The sequence below is a fragment of the Sorex araneus genome, chromosome 3 (assembly GCF_027595985.1).
Source record: "Sorex araneus isolate mSorAra2 chromosome 3, mSorAra2.pri, whole genome shotgun sequence".
NCBI lineage: Eukaryota > Metazoa > Chordata > Mammalia > Eulipotyphla > Soricidae > Sorex > Sorex araneus.
In genome coordinates this window covers 143,410,632-143,431,355 of record NC_073304.1, presented here as the reverse complement: position 1 = coordinate 143,431,355, position 20,724 = coordinate 143,410,632, and the positions used below count along the sequence as shown (strand labels likewise).

General features: G+C 40.1%; 1 long non-coding RNA gene across 1 annotated transcript in view; it reads right to left on the bottom strand.

Annotated features, from left to right (window-relative positions):
- LOC129403581 (uncharacterized) overlaps positions 1-4,446 on the bottom strand; it is a 43,710-nt gene extending 39,264 nt beyond the window's left edge. The window contains exon 1 of the long non-coding RNA XR_008629317.1: positions 4,356-4,446. This is a non-coding gene — a long non-coding RNA (uncharacterized LOC129403581). The remainder of the gene's footprint in view (positions 1-4,355) is intronic.
- Positions 4,447-20,724: the final 16,278 nt, after the last annotated feature.

Here is a 20,724-nt window from a genome sequence, read left to right as displayed (position 1 = left end):
AAATTACACAGCAAGTTAGCAACAAAGGACTAAAGGAACTGGCAGTCCTTAAAACCTACAGAGAATTTTATTCAACAACCCCACAACTAGGAGTGAATCTTCTGTGTTCTCACACATGCACAGCATTCAACAAGGCTGTTTCTTGCAGCATCAGGTATGAAAGTAAAGATTGGAATACAAGCGTCCCTCAAGAGATGCTTAAATAGGTTAGATTGTTGTGTACTACAAAATAAAATACCACAAATAATGAAGAAATTAAGTGTCTTCCTAAGGGTACACCTCCATCATTTCATGAAAAGAGGAGTATAATTGTATGCAAGCCCATGTTTTCCCCTGAACACATATCTCATTTGCTGCCTCATGTTTTTTTGCTTGCTTATTTCTGCTCTGAAGAAGCCAGTGTTCTCTCTTGAACATGTACTTCTCCCTCTCTCTCTCCGCTCACATCTTTCTAAATAAGTTTCAATAAAAACTTTTTAAAAGATGTACGAGGGGCTGGAGCGATAACACAGTGGGTAGGGCATTTGCCTTGCACGCGGCCGACCTGGGTTCAAATCCCAGCATCCCATATGGTCCCCTGAGCACCGCCAGGGTTGATTCCTGAGTGCATGAGCCAGGAGTGACCCCTGTGCATTTCCGGGTGTGACCCAAAAAAAGCAAAAAAATAAATAAATAAAAATTAAAAAAATAAAAGATGTACAATTATTGATGACTTTTGAGAGAGTTCTGGACATATACATACATAGGTGTGTGTGTGTGTGCATAAATACATCCTTATCTATGCATAAACAATCTTTTGGAAGGATGAAAAATTTGATCCATGACATTTGAGTTGGTTCCATGGAGAATGGTGTAGATGAAAAACAGGAAAATGGGAGATACCCTTGATTGTATTTCTTTTTTATGCTTTTCAATTTAAGCCAGCTAAAAGCATATTCCTAAAGAAAAAGTGATGTAGGCAAGCAGACAAGTAGACTAGGGAAGTGTTCACACACACACACACACAAACACACACACTAAGGCAAAATGAAATTTCTGGGAAGTAATAAAACCACTAGTCCTAAGTCTGACCCATCTTGCGGATACAGAAAGCAAGACCTGATAAGCCCTTCTCCAGCAGCAGACCTGAGGAGACTGGAAAGGGCCTGACGGAAATTACTCAAGAACCCTCAATTTCCTCCTTTAATCTGATTAACCCTCAGTTAGTCCACACCAGAGAAGGCTAGACCCACCCTCAGAAGATCAGCAGGAACAAAGATCCAGAAAAGGAGTTTCAAAGAAGATCACTCCTAAATCTACCCTCTTAGCAACAACTTAGCAATAGACTCTTATCTAGCTAGAAAGCCCCACATGGGGGTGGCTTGAAAAATAACCTACAAAAGCCACCTTAAACAAAGGGAGGGCCTGCATACACTACCAAGCCCATATGCTGCTTGTGCCCACATGGCCAAGCACATCTGTCACCCGCATCTCCCCTCTTGAGATGTGTACCTTCCTATCTAATGCTGGGATGTGTGTAGGGGCTCCTCATCTTTGGGGAAGCCTGTGCTCTCTCTTGAGTGCATTACTCTACTCTCCACTCTATTCCCTCCTTGCCTTTCCTAAAAACCTCCAAATAAAATCTGTCTTACTTCAATGCTCATCTACTCCTGAAATTCTTTTCTTCGAGGTGAGAAGGAGGAAGGAAGGAAGGAAGGAAGGAAGGAAGGAAGGAAGGAAGGAAGGAAGGAAGGAAGGAAGGAAGGAAGGAAGGAAGGAAGGAAGGAAGGAAGGAAGGAAGGAAGGAAGGAAGGGAGGGAGGGAGGGAGGAAAGGGAGGAAGGGAGGGAAGGGAGGGAGGGAGGACAGAAAAATAAAAACCAAGTTGTGCTATATCCAAGCCAGGGAGAATATAGCTTTGAATGTAGCTGTAGGTTCAGACAATCCCATCACTTCCATTGGAGGCTTGTCCAGCCTTTACCTTCCCTTAGCACGGCCAGCCCCTCCTTCATCCTCTGCCAGGCTGAGTGCTTTTTATTTTTACAGTCCTTTTAATTTAGAGCTGAGTTTCCGACTTGAATGAGAACTTGGAAGCATCTGGCTTACTATCCTACAGAAAACCTCACATATGTGCACAGAGTCACACATGTGAGGCACTCATGGAAAGGAGGGTAAGTGAAAGCAATGTAAATGACCATAAATAAAAGAGAATGTCAAATAAATCAGCTGCATCCACACTACAAAATGCTATATAGCAGTTACTCTGTCAGATCCCTTTTATACTTTAAAGCACATGTAATATTCTTATATCTAAAGGATATATTAACCTATACAGTTACCTACATAAGTTTTAAAATATTTTATTATGCAGATATAAAATTTACATTAATAAAGAATACCTATTTTCTGTATACACAAAAAAGTGTATGATCATATGTAACATAGTTTTCTTTATACAAAAACACTGTATACATTAAAAGTGCACATGAAAAAATAACTATACATATAATATACATAAATATGATTTGAAAATGCATACCAAAATTATAAAAACATCACTCAAAGTAGAGCGAGATTCAAATAAGAAAATAAAATGCAAGAGAGCTGAAAGTTTCTATAAACCCAAACAGGCTGAAACTATATTTCTGTGTGTGTTAAAATATGCACAACAAAATTTACCATCTTGATCATTTTAAGTTTGCAATTTAGTGGTATTACTACATAAACGGACTAGAGTGATAGCACTAGATAGGGCGTTTGCCTTGCACACAGCCGACCTGGGTTCCATTCCTCCATCCCTCTCGGAGAGCCCGGCAAGCTACTGAGAGTATCCCGCACACATGGCAGAGCCTGGCAAGCTACCCATGGCGTATTCGATATGCCAAAAACAGTAACAAGTCTTACAAATGGAGACATTACTGGTGCCCGCTCAAGCAAATCGATGAACAACTGGACGACAGTGCTACAGTGCTACTACATAAACATTGAATGTCACAGTCCCCACCACTCTCACAATACCCTCCCCCCGCAACACACACACACAACTCCAAAACTTTGTCTTCTTATGAACTAAAATATACCTAAAAAACAGTGATTGCTCATTCATAGTCGTGGCAGCCGTCATTCTGTTTTCTGGCTCTATATGAATCTGACTGCTCTAGGAGCTTCAATTAAGAGGAACTCTGAAGTGTTTGTCATTTTGGGTCAGCCTTAAGTCTATTTGCATAGTTTATGGTGTTGTTTTTAAGTTTTGTTGGTTTTTTGTTTGTTTTTCGTTTTTAAACAAAATTGAGCTACTGATACCTGACATGACAAGTATATGCCACTAGAGGGCACTAGAGATTGCTAAATGCTTTTTTTTTTTTTTTTTTTTTTTGGTTTATTTGAGGAAGGGGGCATGGATGCAACGTGTGCAGAGAAGGCTCTTTTACTTCTTTCTTTAAGGAGCCCTTGGCGCGTTTTGGAAGTGGGAACTAAACTAGGATGTTCAGTGAAGGACAGGCACAACCAGCAGCTTGCATTCTTTCCTTGTAACCTTGAGTGGGCCTCGATGGATATTGGGGAATGAATGCGAGTCATTTATCCTGCCACGAGGTCGACTCCGCATTTGTTTGTTCACTGGTCCTGTTTGGCAGGATGCAGCTCTGTAGCAGAAAGCAGAGCAGGCATCAAAGAACACCTCAATAAGCTCGCCCCCTCCATTCTATGAAGATACTGGGCCCCTCCTCTGATTAGCTGAATCAGAATCTCTGTGCTGGAATCCTGTTATTTGGTTTTTTGTTTTGGCTTTTGGTTGTCTTTTGTTTTGCTGGGAGTGGGGTTGTTAGGTGCTAGAAGAAGTGAGAAGTTAGTGTAAGGGTGTTTTCTTTCTCTTTTTACTTTGTGTGTGTGTGTGTGTGTGTGTGTGTGGTAGCGGTGTTTGTTTTGTTTTGTGATGCCAGGAACAGAATTCATGAGTGCAATATATATATATTTTACCATCAACCTTAAATTGAGTCAATTATAATCCTTACACAAATACAATTCATGTGAATCACATCTGTCACAGCTGAATTTGCTTTAACTTTCCAGGAAATCTTTGCCAGTTGCAAATTATTCTCCATTCATTGCTTCTCCTTCCCATACCCAAAAAGAACATTTTGCCATAAAGCCATTTGGAAAATGTGTGGATAAAATAAAAATCATAAAAAGTGAAAAATGAGGAGTTGGTGGGATCCAGTACTGGAGGAATCCATGAGTACTGGAGGAACCCCTGAGACTTCCACAGACACAGATATGAAAGGAGAAATTACACGGTAGGGGAATGGCTATACTTTCACTGTGAAAAAATAACAATTTTCACATTCTTTCCCTAAACTATTTAATAATTTCACTTACCATTTTGTTGTAACAAGAAATATGCAATAAGTTATTTCATGTTCAGCCTACATTCGGTTTCCACTCTACCAGGTCTTAACAGGTGCATTGCTTCTGTGGGCCCATATCCAGGCATGAACACCTGCAGTGACAGCAAAGTCTTTGTGAAAGTCAGTGCAATGGAGACAGATCATTGTTCTGCAGTCAGTCGAGGGGTCTTGTAAAGAAATTGGTGGGGAACCTGGGCTAGGAAAGGAAAGACATCCCCACTCATTCCTTAGGGGAGATGGGCAGTTCATACCCGTATCACCTCTCAAAGAGCTCATTACTAGGCCCCAGCTTCTCCCCAGAAGGAAAGACGACTTCCCTTTGCTCCTGTCTATCTGGCATCAAAAACTGATCAGGAGTAGTCATAAAAATATCAAGCACATGCTTTATATTTTTTTTACTGAAGTCATACTATACATTCCAGGCACAGCTCCAAATTTTTGTTTCAGATACATTATAGTCCACATCAGTTTTCCCTCCAATTCTGTCCAAGTTTACCTGCGTCATTCCTGGCCCACAAGAGGAGCCTAATAAAAGCTTGAGTAATTGAATTATGACCATAAAACTCATTACCACTTATTGAACATGTATTGTGTACCCAGCTCCCGACTAACTGCTTTGCATAAGTTTGTTGCATTTAATCCTCCTGACACTTCCAGGAACTGGATGGGCCATGAACAAACCCATGTGACATATAAGATTTTTGAGAATTCAGAGAAATTGAGACAGTAACACAGAATTGCACAGCTTGTCAATATAGCCATGATTCATGGAAATAGAGTGATTCCAAAGTCTGAGGAAATAATTTTGCAATTTATAGTATAATTCACATAAAAATATAATTTAAATGATTCTAATTTTATCATTGTAGATATTTGTAATATTGTAATTAGTTATATAATTTCATAATATATAGCTGACAATATTCTGTAAAATGAAAATTATATCCACTTAAAGGAAGGACTGAAGCTACTGCTTTTTTAACATATAATGTGATTATATACACAGAAAACTGAATCTACAAAATAAAAAATAATAGAAGTAGTAATAGAGTATCACAAGGTTGCTAAATATAGGCCCAAGGCTGTGGCCCAATAGTTGTTGAGTGCCTGCTTTATAGACATGAGGCTGTGAGCTCAATTCCCAGCACCAGCCTGAGTGCCAAGTACAGATCTCTGCTTCAGTGCCCTGTCCTCTGTGATTCCCAGAGCCACAATAAAGCAAGTGCGATCTGGCCAGAGACAGAGCTTACCTGCTGCTGGCATGGCTTTTCTCTGGACTCAGTCCTCAGTCCCCACCACGAGTCCCTGAGCATTACCAGAAATCCCTCCAAACATTGAGCTGTGGTAGCCCCTGAGCACTGTGGGGTGAGGATCCAAATCATAAACAAACTCAAAAAAGTATGTGCAATCTCTGGCACACCACAACCAAGTGTGCACCAAGGTGCACCACAAGCAAAGCCCCTGAGAGCACCACAGCTAAAGGGTGTGAGCACCACAATCAAGCATTCAGCCCCTAGTCATTGCAGCAGCAACAACAAAGGGAAGGAAAGAGGGGTGGGAAAAAACATTTAAAATACATAAAACAAAAATGAGCTTTGAAAAATCAATATACAAAAAATAAATTGAAGGGTCAGAGCAGTAGTATAGCGGGAAGGGCATCCGTCTTGTACATGGTTGACCAGGTTTAATCCCCAGGACCCCAAGTGGTCTCCCAAGGATCACTCAGTAGTAGATCCTTGAGTGCAGTAGATCCTTGAGTGCAGAGCCAGGAGTAAGCCCTCAGTACTGCCAGATGTGGCTCAAAAACTAATAAATAAATTTCTTAATATCAATAAAAGCAACTCAAATATGAAGTTAGGAGAGAGGAATCATAGATATGGAATACTATTGGACTATAAGAAAATTCAAAATACTATTTGCTACTACATAGATGCAATAGATGCAGCTGGGGACGTTCTGCCAAGTGAAGTCAATTGGATGGAGAGGAAGACTAAGGAATGGAAACAACATCACGCTCATGGATCAAAAGACTAAATGTCACAACAGCACTAACTCTATACAAATTGGCATAGAGAATCACTCAAACACCAATTAAAATCCAAACAAGTAGGTCATAAGATTTATATGGGTCAACTATTACAAAAATTTTTAGAATGTGCCTATCAAGAAGGCAGTCTGGAGAGTGGAAGGAAAGTAGGGGTGCTGTGGGGCAAAGCTGACACTGGGGGTGAAATGGTGTGGAACATCGTGTGCTTGAGGCTCTACTGTGAAGGACTTTTTAATCATGGTACCTTAATTTAAAAAATTGTAATCAATGCTATAAAAACAAGATAAGATGTATATGGAAATGAAAATAATAAATAATAGGCAACATATTTCTGGAAAAAGAAAAGTTGATTTGTTCTATCCCATAGAAAAACTTAAAATAATACTATATTCCTTAAAACAGCAGACTGTTGGTTCAAGGATGGATATATTAATGAATAGGATACAGTGTTCTTAAGGGAGTCAAATATATAGAGACACTTGACTTATGAAAAAATTTAAATTAAAAGGGGAACAAATAGTTCTTAAAATATATATGGTTGACAATTGAAATTAACTCTCTACCTCACATTATACACAAAATTCAACTCCAAATGAAGTCTTAGTGAAAGTTAAATGAAAGACAAAAATAATTATAATTAACTTTTCAGAATATACAACAGGAGATTATTTTCTTAACACTTTGACAGAGAAAGAATTCTTAAATGAAGCCCCAGTAAAAATTAATCATAAAAAACAGAAATTTGGCTACTTCTAAAAATAAGTATTATTTTCATCAAAAATAAAAAGGCAAAGAGTGGGGGGAAATACTATGACAGAGTTCAATTTATATAAAGAATCAAAATTAAAAAAGACTGAAAATTCCATTTGAAAATGATCAAATAAGTTAGCCCTTGAGTGCACACTTCACAAAAGATGATTCAAATAGCAAATGAATCTGTGAAAGATGCTCAGCCATATTAGTTACCAAGGAAATGCAACTTAATACAATGTGCGTATCAGCCAAAACCTGAAACAACCCTAATGTCTGTGAGTTATAGTGAATAAAGATATGTTCATGCAACAGAATACCATATAAGCAATAAGAATACTAAACTGTAGTCACATTATAATAATATATTCAAATACCAATGTAATGTTTATTAAAAACAAAGACAGATGCAAGACAATGCTTACTTTTAAAGAAATTGTTGCTTCAATTAGGATAAATTTCACAAACAGGCGAAGTACAACTGTGTACTTAGGTATTCCTACTTTGTTGACAAAATTACTTATAAAAGCAAATAAAATAATATCTAGGAGTCAAGAAAGTGATTTTCTGGGGGGAGGGTTGAGCGATATTTGGGGTCAGAAAGATGAAACACTGAGGGAGTCTTGGAGGCTGGTATGTTTCACCACGTTGACCAATGGTGACTGCACAGAGCTACACTTTTCTTGTTTTTCATTTTTGGGCCACACCTGGCAGTGCTCAGGGCTTACTCTGGTTTGGCACTCAAGGAGCACTGCTAGTGGTGCTTGGGGGACTATTTGGGGTGCTGGTGATGGAATCCAAATCAGATGCATAAAAGGCAAGTACTCTGCCCTCTGGCTCCAGACTTCACTATTCTAAGTGTTACATTTCACAATAAAATGTGTTTTAAAGTAGATAATGTGGTCCTGGATATCCCTGTGTATGGCTCACAGACTTCTATATAGAGTATCTACAGGGAGTGAGATTGCTGGGCCAGGAGAACTAAAAAGCTCATAATTCCAAAATGGCACTCAAATGTTTCCTGATGTGTTTGCAAAGAATCACATCCCCTCTCCCCATAGCCGTGTTCAGTTATTCTCAGCAAGCCATTTCCTGGAAGATGTCAATCTTGGTGTCACATAAAGTTGTGGGTTTCACTAAATATAAATGACAAAAAAACTTATTTTTTAATTGCTTACCAGGGACTGGGGGAAGAGAGAAGTCTAACCATTACTCAAGGAAGCATGTGCTTACTGATAGTGATAACTGAACTACATCCTTCGCCTAACCTGGAAAATCTTTCTATATTTCTTTGTCATTTATTCAGTCTTTACTCACGTGCCTATCACTGTTTTTGTGTTGTATAAGTAAATGTTCCCTACATGAATAGTAAACGTTCTACAATTTCTGGAAAATTGTTTTGGTTTTTCTGCTTTCATTTGGTGTATGTGGAGGAATATGTGTCTCCTACAAGTAAAGAGTGTACTCTGCCACTGAGCTACATTACCATCTTCTACAGTTTTCATCTTTACCTATTCCATCTGGAATTAAAGCTAACAAGGTGTGAGATAGGTAGGGATCGGTACCAGACCACAGAGCATGAATAGTGTTCACCTGCCAGGACAGTGTTTTGCTCCAGTGAACTCAAGGGGAAGTAACTTATACAAACACTGACCATGACTAAAATGCCTTGGTGTAAGTACAGGAGGTCAGAGTCCAACAGGACACATGATGAGATGCAGCCAGCTGGAAGCCTGCAGCAAGCTTGGGTCTCTGTGCTGCTTCTGGTTCTCATTCCCACAAAGGTTCCATTAGGCCAAAACTCCAAGGACTTACCTGGAGCAGTCTCCCTATCAGCCCCATCAGCTGTTTGTGGTGGGCATGGTCAAACTCTGCCCGTACCCTTGGGCACTCACATTCAGCAAGGCTGTCCTCTGGAAGTACCTACAGTTCTCGGTCCAGCACCCGGTGCTCTGTAAAGCCTCTTCCTGATTGTGGGGCAAGCCAGAGAGTCCATGCTCGGATTTGGCTCTCAACCCAAAATCGTGGATATTTGGTTGTTGGACACTTCAGTTCCTTTGTCTCTTCAGGAAATTACACTAGAGCATTTACTCTACCATGTCCCTCTTGCTTCCAGCAGAGCTTCTCAAAGGTTCCCTCACTGCCTCACTGCCCCAAGCCACACTTATTGCCAGTATTACTTCTTTGAAAAGTTGCTGAGATGAACTCCTTCTCTCAGCGCCAGTTCTGTGTGTTCCCACACCGAGATGGTATTTTACAGTCTTGGTCACTCACTGACAAGCACCTAACTATGCGGTAGTTACTTGGCAAACTTCATGCCAAACCAAGAGCAACTGTTTGAAAATACAATCACCCTCTTGTCTTTGGCTCTGCGTCGCTAAAACAAACTTCAGGAGAGGTACCCACTTTATTCATTTGTGGGGGTGAGTTGGGGCCATGTCTGGCTTACTCAGAATCATTCCTCAAAGTGCTTAAACCCCAAGGTATTCCCTTTAAATTTCTTAGTTATTCCGACCCTGCACCAGGCAGTCTCATCTTGGACACCCACCACCCACCCAAACAACCCCGGCAGCCAAAATTCTCCAGAACCCAATTGCCACCAGGCTCACTGCCGATTTCCACAGGCTCAGGATGAGCCTCATTCATGAGTGAATCTGTTTAAAATTCAAGAATGAGGGTTTTGTGACCAAAATCTCAAGGCTTTCCAGGAGTCGGGGATGGGTGACCTCCTCTGTCCCCCTGTTCTTCCAGGATCCTGGCAGTCACATCCACAAACTGCCTCTGGCACCATATAGGCTCATTAACTGGCCATGATCCAGAGACTCACAAATAAATCTCGGAAGAGATCAACAAGTTGCAGAGATGCCTCCAGACCCCAAAGTCACCATCAGTTAAAAATCTAACTCCACACTAATAAAAAAATTTTTTAAAATAATAATAAAGCTTAAGGGATATAGGGCCAGCCCCCGCCAGGGCCGGGGCTCTGCTCCAGCCGGCCGGGTTTTCGGCCCGGGTGCCCATGTCTCTGCAGAGCCGGTGGATGTGGAACGAGCGGGAACCAGGGACAGCTTTAGGAATTGGGGTTCCAGCATCTGGCAGAATTTTCCCTGGACTTTATACAGAAATCCAAAACCGCGCGGACGCTACCACGTCCAAGCGACTTAACATTTATAATTGTCAGCAATGTGAAACGGTTCCTTTTGAACAGGGCTGACTTGGGGGGGAAACTCCAAATAATAACAGTAAGTTTTTGTTGAAATATTGAAGGTTTTTAATGTAGCAGCCAGCTCTCTGGACTGTGAACTAAGCAAAAGCCCCATGCTGGCCGACGCGGCGTGGCGTACACCATACTATGAGGCGCTGGAAGGAGGATGAGGGGGATAAAGGGGAAAAAAAAAAAGGGAAAAGGAAAAAGGGAAAAAGAGAGAGAGAGAGAGAGAGAGAGAGAGAGAGAGAGAGAGTTGTGTACTTGTAGCAGTGGGGCTACATATCTCTTCATTTCTAGCAATGAAAAACTAATTATCAAATGTAGTAGGTCTGTCTCTCTTGCTTGGAAACTCTAACAACTATAGTGAGTTTTGTGTTGAATTATGGAATGTAATCAAGGTAAAGAAAAAATGAAGTGAAATTCATTAGTTATACAGTAGGGGGTAGGGGGTGGGGGCGGGGGGTATACTGGGGTTTCTGGTGGTGGAGTATGGGCACTGGTGAAGGGATGGGTGTTTGAATATTGTATAACTGACATATAAACCTGCGAACTTTGTAACTTTCCACATGGTGATTTAATAAAAAGTTTAAAAAAAAATAAAAAAATAAAGCTTAAAACAGATTCAGACATCAAAAAAATCTAACTCCACTTGTATCACCCTATATTTAAAATTTTAGAATTCCTGGAGTGACATCTCATACTCCATACCAGTGATGTACCAGGAGTAGCACACCACATTGGATGGGATGTGAAGTAGAAGGCAACCAATTTTTATTAAAAAAATATTAGCACACAAGGCTCAACCTGTAACAACATGTTAGTAAATATCTTCTACAAGGGCTTAAGCTTCATGAGATATAACAATGTTCACAAACTTTCTTCTAAGAAAACTTTTTTTGATCATTTTTAACAGATTGTTCACAGTAAGTAACACAAAATAAATTATTTAGGGCCTGCTATTGGGTCAGGCTTAGGTGGTGGTTGGGAAAATTGGAAATAATGGTGGTGGGAAGGTGCAATGATGGTGGGATTGGTATTGGAATATTAAAGATAATAAGATATTATAAACAACTTTATAAAAATAAATTTAAATTTAAAATAAATAAATAAAATTTCTTAGTTAAGTTTTAACGGGGAGACCACTGACCCAATCTGGAGGGTTGCAAAGGTTGCCTTCTCCTTCTGCCTCTGACTTTATTTTAAGAAATAGAAAGTTTAGGGTGTCACTATCTCCATAAACCTGAGCTACAAAGTGGAAAATTATTTCTCTCCACTTGGTCCCATTATTCCTGGGGATTTTAGTCCTTTCAAGGATTTCATAGTCTTTTAATCAGGTGAAGACATTCTCAGAGCCTTTAATGTTCAGTTGTACATCAAGGGACACCATTGTAGGGAGCACTGTTTTGTAGTTATCATCAAACACTGACCCCAACTTTTTAAAATTCAAACCCCCCTGTTAGTATTTTGAAAATTCATGTTTTCATAGAAAGTGGGTTGGGAAAGGTTGAGTGCAATGTTCCTCTATCAGTGCATCTTTTTGGCCTCCGGAATTTAAAACAGCTTCATTCATATAATAATAGATCAGAACATTTCAGGTTCCCTTAACTGTTAACATCTCTCTGACCATTCCATTTCCTGGGGCTTGAACTACTGTTCTGGGACCAGTTCTTTAAAAACATGGCTTCTCTCTCCAAGAGGCTCTCAAGAGTTTCTTCCTTGGACCAGAGTGATAGTACAGCAGGTAGGGTGATTGCCTTGCACATGGCCAACCCACATCCAACCCCCAGAATTCTATATGGTCCCCAGAGCTCCACCAGCAGTGATTCCTCCATGCAGAGCCAAAAATAACCCCTGAGCATCATTGGATATGGCTTCAAAGCAAGCCAAAGTCTTTCCTTCCTTCAAGTCTCTTCTTCTTTCATTCCTTCTTGTACCTCCAGCCTGAGATCTCCCAGTTTCCTGTTTTGCTTCCAACCTCCAGATTTTGCTCTAAAAATTATATGCATAAGCTTTTTAGTTTAATGTAGTCCCATTTGTTGATCTCTGTTTTTACTAGATTGCTTAGTTCCGTGTCACCTTTGAAGATACCTTTATCTTCAATATCGTGGAGGGTTTCGCCGACCTTGTCTTCAATGTACCTTATGGTTTGTGGTCTAATGTTGAGGTCTCTAATCCATTTTGATCTGACTTTTGTGCATGGTGTCAGGTCAAGGTCTAAACCCATTTTTTTGCATGTGGTTGTCCAGTTGTGCCAGCACCATTTGTTAAAGAGGCTTTCCTTGCTCCACTTCACATCTCTTGCTCCCTTATCAAAGATTAGATGGTCATACATTTGGGGTTGTGTGTAGGGATATTCCACCCTGTTCCATTGGTCTACGGCTCTGCCTTTGTTCCAGTACCATGCTGTTTTAATTGTTACTGCTTTGTAGTAAAGATTGAGGTTGGGGATGGTGATGCCTCCCATCATCTTTTTCCCAAGAATTGTTTTAGCTATCCTTGGACGTTTGTTATTCCATATGAATTTTAGGATTGCTTGATCCATTTCTTTGAAGAATGTCATGGGTATACTTATAGGGATCGCATTGAATCTGTATAATGCTTTAGGGAGTATTGCCATTTTGACAACATTGATTCTCCCTATCCACGAGCAGGGTATATGTTTCCATTTCCTCATGTCCTCTTTGATTTCATGGAGTAGCGTTATGTAGTTTTCTTTGTAAAGGTCTTTTACTTCCTTGGTTAAGCTGATTCCGAGGTACCTGATTTTCTGGGGCACGATTGTGAATGGGATTGCTTTTTTCATGTCCCTTTCCTCTGCCTCATTGTTTGCATATATGAAGGCCATGGATTTCTGCACCGCAAGAGATACAGTGACCAGAATACAAAGACTATCCACAGAATGGGAAAGGATATTTACACAATACCCATCAGATAAGGGGTTGATATCAATAGTATATAAAGCACTGGTTGAACTCTACAAGAAGAAAACATCCAATCCCATCAAAAAATGGGGCGAAGAAATGAACAGAAACTTTACCAAGGAAGAAATACGAATGGCCAAAAGGCACATGAAAAAGTGCTCTGCATCACTAATCATCAGAGAGATGCAGATCAAAACAACTTTGAGATACCACCTCACACCACAGAGACTAGCACACATCCAAAAGAACAAAAGCAACCGCTGTTGGAGAGGATGTGGGGAGAAAGGGACCCTTCTTCACTGCTGGTGGGAATGCCGACTGGTTCAGCCCTTCTGGAAAACAATTTGGACGACTCTCAAAAAATTAGATATTGAATTCCCATTTGACCCAGCAATACCACTGCTGGGAATATATCCCAGAGAGGCAAAAAAGTACAATCGAAACAACATCTGCACATGTATGTTCATCGCAGCACTGTTTACAATGGCCAGAATCTGGAAAAAAACCCGAATGCCCCAGAACGGATGACTGGTTGAGGAAACTTTGGTACATCTATACAATGGAATACTATGCAGCTGTTAGAAAAAAGGAGGTCAAGAATTTTGTAGTCAAGTGGATGGGCATGAAAAGTTTCATGCTGAGTGAAATGAGTCAGAAAGAGAGAGACAGACATAGAAAGATTGCACTCATCTATGGTATATAGAATAACAGAGTGGGAGACTAACACCCAAGAACTGTAGAAATAAGTACCAGGAGGTTGACTCCATGGCTTCGAGGCTGGCCTCACGTTCCGGGGAAAGGTCAACTCACAGAAGCGATCACCAACTACATTGTAGTCGAAGGCCATGTGGGGGAAGGGAGTTGCGGGCTGAATGAGGGCTAGAGACTGAGCACAGCGGCCACTCAACACCTTTATTGCAAACCACAACAGCTAATTAGAGAGCGAAAACAGAAGGGAATGCCTTGCCACAGTGGCAGGGTGGGGTGGGGGGGAGATGGGATTGGGGAGGGTGGGAGGGACACTGGGTTTACGGGTGGTGGAGAATGGGCACTGGTGAAGGGATGGGTTCCCAAACTTTGTATGAGGGAAGTATAAGCACAAAAGTGTATAAATCTGTAACTGTACCCTCACGGTGATTCTCTAATTAAAAATAAATAAATTTTAAATAAAAAATAAAATAAAAAATAAAAATTATATGCAGTTTTTATGCCTAAAGATCACAGCTTGTACTCCTGCATATCACAATTTCTCAACTCCTGCTTCTAAACTGACTTCCTACTTAAATTTCAAATAGAAAACTCCTATTACTTCATCCATAGTCTTTCCTTCCTGCAACTCAATCCTAACTAACCTCATTTGCTCTAAATTCTATGTGAAATTCCTTTTCCAAAAGGAATTTTGCAATTCCCCACCAACTTTGGCTCTTCAGAAAAAAAAGACATCCTTAGCTAGTCTGTTACATACAGACTAGTTCTACCAATTCTACTATTAGTATAAGTTCTAGCAGTTCTACTACTGCTGTTCGGGATTTTTTTTTCATGATTATCTCCTGCACAGCATGAGATCCATTATAGTCATGATCCATCTTAGTAGTTTCAATTTAATGGTGATAGAACTGATATCCTTCCTATTTTGTACATAAGGAAACTAAGGTTTAGAGACATTAGAGGTTTCTCCAAGGTAGTACAATATAATATTCTTTCCATTACACCAAATGTTCACTGTGGCACAGAAGACAATAATAGCTGGAGGGGCGAAAATGGGTTTGATGTATGCTTGCATGCTACAGGCCCAGGTCAAATTCCCAGAACTGTGTGATCCCCTGAGCACACCAGGAATAAATTCCAAGTGCAGAAGTGGCAGCATACCTGGATATGGCTCCCAAGCAAACAAAACTGAGCATTTTAACTAGTACTCAGAAGAATTGATTTTAATAATTCTACCTTTATTTTAATATGTTTAGAACAGCTACATTTGCCATTTCCAATCCATGATGTTTGGACTACTATTGCTTGAAAAAGTTATGAAAGAGTACCACCAAAATCATAATGTCTAAAGTGAGATTGAGGAAGAAAGAGAGAGAGAGAGAGAGAGAGAGAGAGAGAGAGAGAAGAGAGATGCTTGCCATAGATGCAGTCTGGGGAGGGTTGTGGCTTAGAGGGGTGGGAGAGAAACTGAGGACACTGGTGCTGGGAAATTGCACTTGTGGAAGGAAAGGTGATGAAACATTGTATGACAAACACAATCATGAACAATTTTGTAATGCTATATCTCATGATGATTCAATAAAAAAATAAATGAAAGAGAGAAAGAAAGAAAGAAAGAAAGAAAGAAAGAAAGAAAGAAAGAAAGAAAGAAAGAAAGAAAGAAAGAAAGAAAGAAAGAAAGAAAGAAAGAAAGAAAGAAAGAAAGAAAGAAAGAAAGAAAGAAAGAAAGAAAGTGCCACCAATACCAGTAGCATCAGCAATACATAAAATTAATAGAAATGCAAATCCCTGGCCCTTCCCCAAACCTACTGAGCTCTTGGGGTAGGCACAACAATCTGTGTTTGTTTTTGTTTTTTGAACACATTCAGCTATGCATCAGGCCTACTCCTGGCTTTGCACAGAAAGATGGCTCCTGGGGAGCTCAGGGGACCATATGAAGTACTAGGGATCACACCCAGGTCAGCTGTGTGCAAAGAGCAAGCCCTACCCACTGCAATCTTTGTCTGAACAAGACTCCATGTAATTCTGATCACTGTATCATTGTATCACTGTCATCCCATTGTTCATCATTGCTTGAACAGGCACCAGTAACATCTTCATTTGTCCCTGTCACATGCTAGTGTAGCCCAATGGCATCTGCTCGCTCTAGGAACACAAAGAGCACGTTTTTGTTACTATTTTTGGCATATCAAATATTTCACGGGTAGTTTGCCAGACTCTGCCATGTGGAAAAAATAATAATAATACAAATTTTTTAAAAATAAAAGTAAAATTCGTAGCAGCACGCTCCAAGAAAGATTGTGTTGCTCTCTTCCGGGAGCTTTGTTTTATAGTCTCTGGATCTTGGCCATTGATGAGATTACATGGGCGGGGGTGGAGAGGGGGGCCTAGAGGGGAGTTTGTGGGTGTGACTGCCAACTGCCAAGCTACTGGAAAACTGGGGATCTGGGCAGAGGAGCCCCAGTCCCGATCCAAGCAGGCTTGGAGACTAATTTAAGAACCACTGGCTACAACACATTTTAAAACTGACTTACAGTCTGTTAGTGAAAATTACAAACAAATATAGGTGCTTTGTGAATTTAGGAAAAAAAATAGTAAATAACGCTGAAGTAAATTTGAGTCTGTGCCATCTGATAGCACAGAAACCACCAAGGAATGAAAAGTAGAAAAGCCTATTCCATCCCAAGGAAATTAAATCCCAATCCTAATAATGAAAAAAAAAAACATTGCCACAAGGGAACCTATGTCAATTTTGTTTGTTTGGCTTAGAAACAAAGTGTAAATGTTTGACTCACCACTTGATTCTCACTTTTTGAACAACTACAAAATAAAGGGGCCTTCTCTTGGTTCAGAAGATCCATCCCGACAACTGAGAACTTTCACCTTATCCTAGACAAAGAAATAAAGGGATTTGGCCCCAAAGATGAAAACATCTTCCAGTGAAGAATAGTCACTGCCAATTATATAAACATAGCTCACCTTGAGCAAGCAAGACTCAGTTATTTCTTCCTCTGTCATGTGGGAAGAGTGGCCTGAATGGGCCTTCACAAACACAGAGCCTCCACAAGACCTTGAACACAGTTCTGAAAAAAAAACCAGGACACTCGTGATTTCCTTGATAATTGAAGAGTGGGCTTCAGATGGGGCCCTGAGAATGGGTAAATCCAGCCCTGCCATGGACCGCATGTCTCATGGCGATGTCTCATGCATCTGTTCATGATAGCCTTGACCCACATCCACTATTGGCCCCACCTTCCTGCTGAATAGGTGAGTGAGTTCTTTATTTAAACCCCCTTCTTTAAGGGTCTGCATATTTTTGTAATCATCTTTGTGACATTCTCTGACATTCTCCAGATAGCAGACTAGCATTTACTGAACCATCACAACGCACTCTATCTCAGCATGTATCCTCTGTTCCAAATGCAAAATCATATACTCTGAGCAAAAAAGCCTGAATGAAACTTGGGTCACTCCGAAGGTAGCATAAAATCCAAAAATCATCCTCCTGGGCTTTTAGTAGCAAAGATAGTTGTCGTTTACTTGCTTTGGAAGACAGATCAAAAATTATACAATTGTTGAGAAAACAATGGCATGCATGACTTTTTTTGTACACTATTTCTTTCTGTTTTACTATTTTGCATTTTTTAATTCTTTTTTATTTGCATTTTAATTGTGGTAAAATACATATGACATAAAATTTACCCTCTTAACTATTTTCACCATACAATTCGGTAGTATAAATTCATTTGTGCAGTCTATACAGATATTACTACCATCTATCCCCAGAATCGTCACCTTGCAAAACCAAAACTGTGTCCATCAACACTAACTCCCCATTCCCACTTCCCTGGTAACCTCCACTCTATTTTCTGTCTCAGTTTATATAAATGTAGTCTGTTTTTGAGTGCTACTTTTACATGGCTCATTTCTGGGAAAATCCAATGAAAATTAGAATAATTTCATTCACTTATAAAATGCATTTTGGATTCTAGAGTCTCAGTGATTCTTGGTATGATCCATAAGGAAGAATTCACAAATTGGTGCCACAGATGGATGGTTTCTGTCCCACACTGTTACTCTTATTATTAGCTCTTTTCTGGTATAGTGAAGGATCATTAGTTTTAACTAGAAAGATTTGAGATAGAAAACCCAGTATTTCCATGTCCAATGTCCAGCACTGCATATGATCCCCCACATACCACCTGGAGTGATCGTGGATCCTGAGCAGGAGTAAGCCCCAAGCACTGCTGGGTATGGCTCCTTATGAAAAAAATTAAAATTGTAATTGCCCAGAACTTGTTACTGAACCCAAGATCCAGTTGTTTGCTATTCAAAGACCAACACTCAAGAGAAAATGGTTGGTATGAGATAAACAGGTGCTAGCAGTCTGAGATGGTAGATTTGTTTTTCCAAAACCATCTTTCTCTCAAGCTGGGACTTGGTATTTAAAAGAGGAAGTTGAATTGGTTTATAAAAGACTGTCAAAGCAGTTAAGTCACATAGCACCCTGTTCATGTGAGTTATTGGATGAAGTCACTGAGGTGCCAACCTATTCTTTATAAAAGTTAGGATAGCACCACTGTGCAATGTGGTATTCAGTGGTCTATGTGGTATTATGAGGAATCAGACATCAGTTCATTGTCCTTTTCCTTTCATCAGCGATTGCTCCTAGTTTAACACTAAACACACAGTTCCATAGGAACATTTATCAACATTATGGAAAAGGTAAGGAAAAGTCAGGGTGGGAAAAGAAGAGCATTGGCACCTCTGGGCACTTGTTGCATTAAAGAAGTCAACAGGAAGAGGAATAAGCAAAGCACAAAGAAAGCGGCAAGAAAGTAAAGCAGATAGACTCCTTTGAGCTGAGAAACTCTCTCCCGGGCTTAAGAACACACAATTTGTATAGATATGAAAAGACTCAAAGTTGTTGATTCTTTTAATTGATTGAACAATCTGTTTCTGACCTTGTGACTAATGTCAAAAGCTATCTTTATATGTGCGCACTTTTGTCTGTGACAGGGAGGAGAGTAGACGAAGGAGAGGAGGAAGCTTTTCACAGGCATTTTCCATACTGAATAGTCATTTCCAATGAGAGGCAAACAGTATTGTGAACAGGTTCCCCCAAACTCAAATGTCCTGTCCTCTCGCTCTGTCTCCTGTCGCAGTGTGGGAACTGGTGAGGAGAGCCAAAATGTTCTTCTCTTTTGTTGTTGCTTTTGGACCACTGACAGCAGTGCTTAGGGCTTACTCCTGGCTCTGTGGTCGGTGACCACTCCTGGTGATGCTGGAGTACCGTGTCAGGGATCTATCCCCAGTGGGCCGTATGCAAGTGTTTTACCCATCAGCACCTCTCCAGGCTTACATAGTACAATTTTTGCAGCAGGTTTATCTACACTGAAAATGTTAGCTCAAGTTCAAAATGACTTGATTTCTAAAAGTCTCCATCTCTCTCAAAGTTCCTTTCTCTAAGAGTAGGCAACTCAGAAAGACAGGAAAGATCTTCAAAGTTCTCTGAGTGCATTGACCAGCTTGTAGACCACCTGCCTTGTTGGCCCAGCAAATCTCAGGTTCTGAAGTTGAGTGGGGTCACATGTCCACCAAGGCACTGTCTGAATCCAAAACTCTAGAGCATATTCTCCTAAATCAGGGGCATCCATAATGCATCAGCTCAGGCTCACCACTGACATGTCTGCAACCACTTCTTGCTGAAATGATTTGGCTGTTTGTATCAACTTCACAACAGCATTTGCCCTTAGAGGAAAGGCAGGGACCCCAAATACAATGACTGCATTTGATCTCATTCTATGTTTCTTGCATACACAGAGAGCACAAGGAGAGAAAAGCAATTCTAGATGCAGCTTAAACTTTAAAGATCACACTATTCATGGAGCAGCCTTCTTGGAGGAAAAAATAACAAATAGTAAAACCTTGCCAGATGAACTTAATACGAATGGGATGCTTTTATTGAATCACCAACATGCTCATTGTTCAGTCTGAATTGCTCGTATTTTTGTATTTATTGCAGACAATGAGTTCTTGTGACATTCTGGCATACATTACAGTAGGGGGTTGTGGAAAGCAACCTGCTTTATTTTTTCCATTTTCTGCTTTTAGACATAATGGAAATGTTAACATGCTTAACACCATGGCCCCTCTTACAGCCTTGCTTCACTTTTCGTAGTTATCACGAGTCTTGGCAAGGAGAGACTGCACTTCCCGACAAGAGAGGGACATGCTAATGCAAGCTCAAAAGCTGGCCGTTACATATCCTGCACATGCTCTCTCCACTCATTCTTTTAAAAGACTTTCATAACAGATAGTCTCTATTATTATTAAGATTATCTCAACTGTCCTTCAGTAAAGAATGTAAGGCTTTTGACTACAGTTCAAGGGAAATCTACCAGGAGTCCAAAACATGAAGATTACATTGTTGAACCCCATTTTATATGCTACCTCTGTCATCAGAAGTACAGAAAACTGACCAATACTCTTCATACACCATAGAGAATAAGCTTTTCCTGGGATCAATTTGGTGATAGGTATGAAAAGCCTTAAGCATCTGCATGCACTTTGACCCAATAACCTTAAAGGAATAATTTGCAATAATTTATAGCGAGAAAATTATCAAATTTTGACAATTTTGCACAAGGTTTTTTTTAAAAGGGCTATTTATAACATATAGAGACAGGTTGAAGATTTAAGACAA